Raw genomic sequence first — 6,911 nt, forward strand, 5'->3', positions numbered from 1 at the left:
AAACAGTTTGCTTTAACTTATTTTTAGAAATAAGAAAGAGAAATGATGGCACATAAAACTGACTTGATTTATCTGGACGGTACTGTCATGTAAAATTTATCTCAATGCAAAGATTTAAGACTTTGATTTTTTTAGGTTTCATTTGACTTATTATGCATATTTCAGAAGAAATTGATATATATATATATATATATATATATATATATATATATATATATATATATATATATATATATATATATATATATATATACTCACTTAAAAACGTTGGGTTAAAAATAACCCAACACGTAACCCAACTGTGGGTTGGTATAGCACCTTCCCAACGTTGGGTTATTTTAACCCAATGCATTGGGTTACAAAACAGTTGGGTTAAAAGTAACCCAACAGTTGAGTTAAATTTTTATTTTTATTCAAGCCATTATTTTAATAAATAAAATACCCATTGTTTTCAAATACAGATTTTTTTATTTGTATAAAACAATACATGTGCTTTAAAATATATATTTTAAATGTCAAACTAAATATTGGGGAGTAAATATTTATTGTAAATATACATAAATGTGTAAATATTAAATTCAAAATACACAGCACACATAATACACAAAAATGTACATAAGGTAAACATACATAAAAGGTGTGCATACAAAACAAAAATTAAAAATGAACACAACAAATATTACATTAAAAACCTATACAAATATGGACAGAATACACAAATTCATAATATTAAATTCTTCCAGAAATAAACAACTTTATTAAAAAATCTACATTGTACACTGTATGCCTTGATGTGTTGTGAACATACCTTAAGTAGCAAAACAAATACAAATTATGATAATCAAAGTTTTTAATGAGGCAGCAAAATATATATTCAAGTTTGCATGCTACAAAATCTCCCAAATGGGGCAGAGGTCTTTGGATAGTTCATGTCATAAATAAATAAAAAATCTGAAACATACAGCCAGTGCTTGAAATAAGGTCTTCTGTTCAACTGCCTCCACAATGAAAATGAAAAAAATCAGCGAGGTCTCTTTGTCACCAGGCATCGTCATGTGGATCCTGGCTTGTCTCACTGTTCAGCTAATGCTCCATGTTAGTTCCAACCTTAAAAGAATTTAAAAAAGTTCAGTTTGCTTGCACTGTGACAACATCAGCAGTGTTAAATTACGTAAAAGTTACAATGAAGCAGTGTTGTACTGAATTAAACAAATTGTCATTAATTAGTCATTACATCTGCTGTTCATTTTTCACCAATCATCATACTAATCCTCATGCTGTTTCAAACCCGTAAGACTTTGGTTCATCTTCGGAACACAGAAAGGCCTAGAAAGGCAGTAAAGACATTAATGTAATCCATGTGACTCCAGTAATTTAACCTCAGTTTTATGAAGTGACAAGCGTATATTCTATCCCTTAACCATAATTTACCACTTTATTTACAAAACATTAATCTCAACACATGTTCACGAGAGCCCCTTGACGCATGCGTGTTGTGTTGAAAAGAGAGCAAATGTTGTTGTGTTATGTTTTTTTGTGTGTTGTTGTTGCAAAACGCACTTGTGTCGCTTCATAAAACTGAGGTTAGACCACTTGAATCCCATGGATTACTTTAAAGCTGTCTGTCCTGGGTCTTAAAGTGGTAGTTGCGTAGGTCGTCAATGGAGGGACAGAAACCTTGCAGATTTCTTTAACATTTGTGTTTTAAAGAAGAACGAAAGTCTTACAACAACACGAGGAGATAGTTTACCCAAAAATGAAAATGATTCCATGATTTACTCCCCCTCAAGCCAACCTAGGTGTGTATGACATTCTTCTTTCAGACAAATACAATCTGAGTTATATTAATAAATATCCTGGCTCTTCCAAGCTTTATAATGGAAGCCCATAATTTGAAGCCCAAAAATGCATCCATCCATTATAAAAGTGCTTCACACGGCTCCGGAGATTAATAAGAACCCATTGAAGTGAATTGATGGGATTGTGTAAGAAAAATATCCATATTTACCACGTTATAAAGTAAAATATCTAGCTTCCAGTGGACCGCCTTAAGTATTCAACTTCTGAAAAAAGCGTAACTGCTGTGTGAATAACGTCGGACGTAGCGTAAAAAAGCGTAAATGCCGAGACGATTAAGTTGGACGTAGCGTAAGCGTTTTGAATTGCGAGAGGCGTTACAGTTTCTTTGTAAGTTGAATAAGGAAGGCTGTCTGTCGAAAATTTGTTATTTTAGTCTATAAAGTTTTAAATATGGATATTTTTTCTACAAAAACCCATCGATTCACCTCAGAAGGCCCTTATTAACCTCATGGAGCCTTATGGATTACTTTCATAATGGATGGATGCACTTTTTTGGGCTTCAAATTTTGACCATTATAATGCTTGGATTAGTCAGGACATTTATTAATAACTGATTGTGTTCGTCTGAAAGAAGAATGTCATATACACCTAGGATGACTTGAGGGTGAGTACATTATGGGATATTTTTTGGGTGAACTATTGGATAATCTATTAACAAGCAAAATCACTAAAGGAAATAATAAATGGATGCACTTTATCAAAGCTAATTTGATAGTGTTGCTTTTACTTACAGGCTAATGGGTGAATGTAATTAAGCTTCTCTTCATTTCAGCATATGTTGGACACACCATGTTGTCCATTTGTGAGGTATGACGATGATGGCAGGATGGCAGGAAGGGTTTTAAAGGCAATTTCTCCATGATCATCTTTGAAAGACAGGTTCACAGAAAAAGAGAAAAAAACAGTTTTCACCTACCAAATGTGTGGACCTGATTTCATATGCACTTAGACACAACCAAAACAACTTATTAAATTTAAAACATACTGTATGAAAATGAGAGAAGACAGCTGAAAAAAAAAATAATAAACTGGTTGTTTCCCAAACAACCTGGTTCTGTAGTAGACCCTGCACTGCACATTGGCCTATCTAATGTTATTCAACTTACCAACTTGTTAGTAGAGACTCCAAACCCGGAAATGTGCGTCAGGTAAGGAAGACATCAAACTTGTGTACTATTGGTGATACTCCAGGACTAGAGTCAAGAACCACTGAGATCCAATCCTTCCTCTGCATTAGAATGAAGCAGGGGAAAATAACCAGAAAAGTATACTAGTCTTTAAAAAATAATTGTGTACAACTTGTTTCAATATCGTACTCACCTTTAATTAAATGGCAGAGGTTCAACTGTTCTAGTCTTTGCTTCACAAATGAATCCATTGGTCTACAACACAGGTATATAACACATTTAGTACAACATATTTAAAATATAGGCAAAAACTGTCATAGCTTCATAAGAAAACGTACTTTAGTTGTATGATTTAGCTACTCCTGTAATACGTTTAGTAGTAACATGCATAATATATATTCATATGACAACATTCATTATGAATATGGGCCTACCACATTTATGCCAAATTATCATAGTTGCAGTTTGTGTTAACTTACTACGGTAAAACTAGGTAATTTGTGGGTTGGAAAACATTCTAACTGTCGTGAACTAACGTTACAATTGTTAGCACAATATTTCAGTTTTCTGCGTCAATGATGTTGTGAATATCTGCACTCATTCATCTCACAACAGATATTTAGAGTAGTAAGTTATACTGTTGGATATTCGGCGAATTCAAACGCTTCTCCCTGGATCTCACAGCGCTGCTGTGGTGTCGTGTGACCGGGTCTGAGCTCGCGCTGCACGGGCCGAGCTGATAATGCTCCGCGCGGCTTTAGATAGTGATTTCAGACTAGGCATTAGTTACTTACTTTCTGTATCACCGTATTAAGTTTCTAAATAGGTACACTAGAATAATGTTTTTACTTTATTACTGCTAGCGAGCTAACTGGGATAGCTATGGTTTATTTCCAATCTATCTCATTTTTCCAGAGAGCATTAACGGGATTTTTTTTAATAAAATTCAGTTTTCGACTATATTCAACGTTTCAGTACACAATACATAATGTTATAAGAGTTGTATTCATAAAAAAATGACATGTCTTACCTTTCATTTCATAATCAGGCTGCAGCAGCATCTTCTGTTGGCAGTAGCTGGACGGTTTGCCGTTAAAATTTGAACCGTCACTGGGGAAACCGTATTTAACCCAACGGCCGGGTTATTACTAAAAATAACCCAACGATGTTAAAATAACCCAACGTTTTGCAAAATAACCCAACATATTGACCCAATATGTGTAACCCAACGGTTGGGTTAAAAAAATAACCCAACGTTTTTTACTGTGTATATATATATATATATATATATATATATAGCTGCAAGCAGTGTTGATGGGCCTAAGTCCTGTCACTTGGGATTTTAAAATATTTTTATTAACCTTATCATATAAAACATTGTTTTTAGGGCACTACAATTTAGCTGCTTCTATGCCTTCATTTTGTCATTAATACCAATAGAAACGTATTCTAATTTTCCCTTCACATACTATCGAAAATTTCCTTCTTCCCACTTCTGAAGTCATGGTTACAAGCTCATCGCAATCAAATGTTGACTTAAAAGGGTGCTCATGTCCAATTTTTTTTAACTAGCAAACTAATTCTGATAGCACGTGAAGGTAGCATAAGTCAGAGCTAAGCAATGAGTTTAGCTCCACCCCTAATCAAACACACCTGAACAAGCTAATCAATGGCTGCATCCGAAAACCTAGGCAACTGACTTGTTGCCTCGCTGTCTTATCAGGCAATGACTTAAAAGGCAGCATAAGTGCACAAAGGTACCTCCCGAAACTGATTTTGGACAGACTTCTGAGGCAGAGAAACAGTTAAAAATGATGTACAGCAAAATATAGTGAGTTTTGGTGAGAACTAAACAAATATTTAATTACTACAGTAGTAATTTCTCACTAGAAATGACATCAGAAGTAGAAAAGTTGATCAAAAACTAACTGGGTAGGGACAATGCAACTCACAAAAGATATCAAGCCAAGTTACTCAGGTTTATGAAAAGTATAAAAAGCATTTATTTAATCATGGCTTAAGCATTAAAAACTAGTAGAAAACCCGCACACCAACGTGTTGTGGCTAACAAACCTTCATCAGAATGTATTAAATGTTATTTTATTTCTTTTTTTCAACCAGACAGCAGGCAATCAGCATATTTTTAACTTGCACATAATGCATTAACTCTTTCCTCGCCAGGGTTTTTGACCATTTTCACCCAAATAGTAATATTTTGTTTAGTGAATATCTGAGGAAGCAATATATTGAAAGAAAAAGCTGACCCTTTTTTATAATATATATATATATATATATATATATATATATATATATATATATATATATATATATATATATATATATATATATATAAAGTTGTCCAGCTTGATGGAAACAATATATGTCGCAAGTTTGTTGACTGTAGGTAACGCTATTGACGGTAAAATCAAGTAAAAATAAGAGGGACATTTTTAAAATTGTCACATGCACCTCATGCTACCAGTTGGTGGCACAATTTTGACTTACAATAATCACATCCATGTGATCGGCCCCCTTTAAGGAACATATGGCTGAGGTTTCATCAAAATCAATCAATGTATGCAGAAGTTAAAACACACTTCCTGTTCCCTTTGTTGCCATAAATGTGTTGCGGCAACCATTTAAAATATCCAAAATAAGCTCGAAATTTAGCATCATCAGTGTCTTGGTTTCACGCCGACGAGTTCGGTGGTGATCGGATGAATCCCCTAGGGGAATTATATATCATTTTCAAGAGCATGCGTTTTTCAAACAACCCATAACAGCTGACATCCTGTTTGGCCCGATGAGATCTATGAGTGTATGAAGTTTTGTTACTGTAGGTGAAAAGGGTTCAAATACAACCATATTTTAGAGTGTGCTGCATAGCTCCCCTCACGCCCAATGTGTGTGTAAAGTTTCAGGAGATTTTGAGCATGTTAAGTACCCCCAAAGTGCCTGAAACAAAACAACAACAAAAAAAAATACCTTAGAAAAATGATAGGGCCCTTTGGCACTTAAGGCTTGGGCCATTATTAACTTTAACTGCTTCAATTTAAAGAATAGAAACCATTATGTTAGCATGGTAAATTTACCTTTTTAACTAAACGTAATGTATGGAAGGAGAAAATAAAATATACTGTTTATTGACAAAGCACCTATAGAAAATTGTATGAAGCAACATAGACACCATGTTGCTGTCCATAGGCTAAGCTCCACACTTCGGCACAACAGTTGATTTTTCAGCATCAGGCCAAACAGTTCTAAGAATGTTAAGGAATGGGTCCAGTTGTATTTCCGGTATAAGGAGCGGCCCAGCACGATTACAAACCATTTTCTTATCTGGTTACCAGTTTCTCTGTTGCTGGCTAAGAGCAATATTTTAGTAACATAAACACAAATTAAAAATAAAATTAATATAAAATAAATATCCAATCATCCTCCATTCTCCATCAACTGGGTGACTATTTGCATCTCATATCATTTGTAAACTCTTGCACTACCAAGGCAACACCTGAAGCATTGTATTTCTAATATATAAGCCCATTATAGCGTGCTGGCTGGCCTGGATCGGAATAGAACAGTTAAGCAAAGAAACCGGTTTGGACCGATGGTGGAAAGTTTTTGGACCGAGTTTACTCAGAATAGTATTAATTTTGTCACCTATTTTTAATTTAGTCTTAATCTTATGCTAAATGTCCTTGTTAGTTTTAGTCATATTTAATCCTTCACATATCTTTTTTCGTGTGTCAAGTTTTAGTCTACTAAAAGTCTTGTTATTTTAGTCTTGTTTTAATCAAAGGAAAACTCAATATGTATCATTTGTATTTTAAAAAAAATTGTCTTTTTTTTAAATAAATTATTTCTGAGATTAGTTATAAAACCATTTCATTCAAATAGTGTTTCACACATCTCAAATATTGTTTA

The 6,911-nt window shown here is 33.9% G+C and overlaps 1 long non-coding RNA gene across 1 annotated transcript; it reads right to left on the reverse strand.

Moving 5' to 3' along the window:
* Positions 1-261: 261 nt before the first annotated feature.
* Positions 262-4,252, reverse strand: LOC137083929 (uncharacterized). Its single transcript, XR_010906663.1, has 5 exons — positions 4,018-4,252; positions 3,181-3,242; positions 2,967-3,088; positions 2,592-2,726; positions 262-1,107 (listed from the first exon to the last, which is right to left on the reverse strand). It is a non-coding gene; the product is annotated as an uncharacterized lncRNA (long non-coding RNA).
* Between the last annotated feature and the right edge of the window lie 2,659 nt (positions 4,253-6,911).

This window comes from Pseudorasbora parva, chromosome 1, assembly GCF_024679245.1.
Source record: "Pseudorasbora parva isolate DD20220531a chromosome 1, ASM2467924v1, whole genome shotgun sequence".
Taxonomy (NCBI): domain Eukaryota; kingdom Metazoa; phylum Chordata; class Actinopteri; order Cypriniformes; family Gobionidae; genus Pseudorasbora; species Pseudorasbora parva.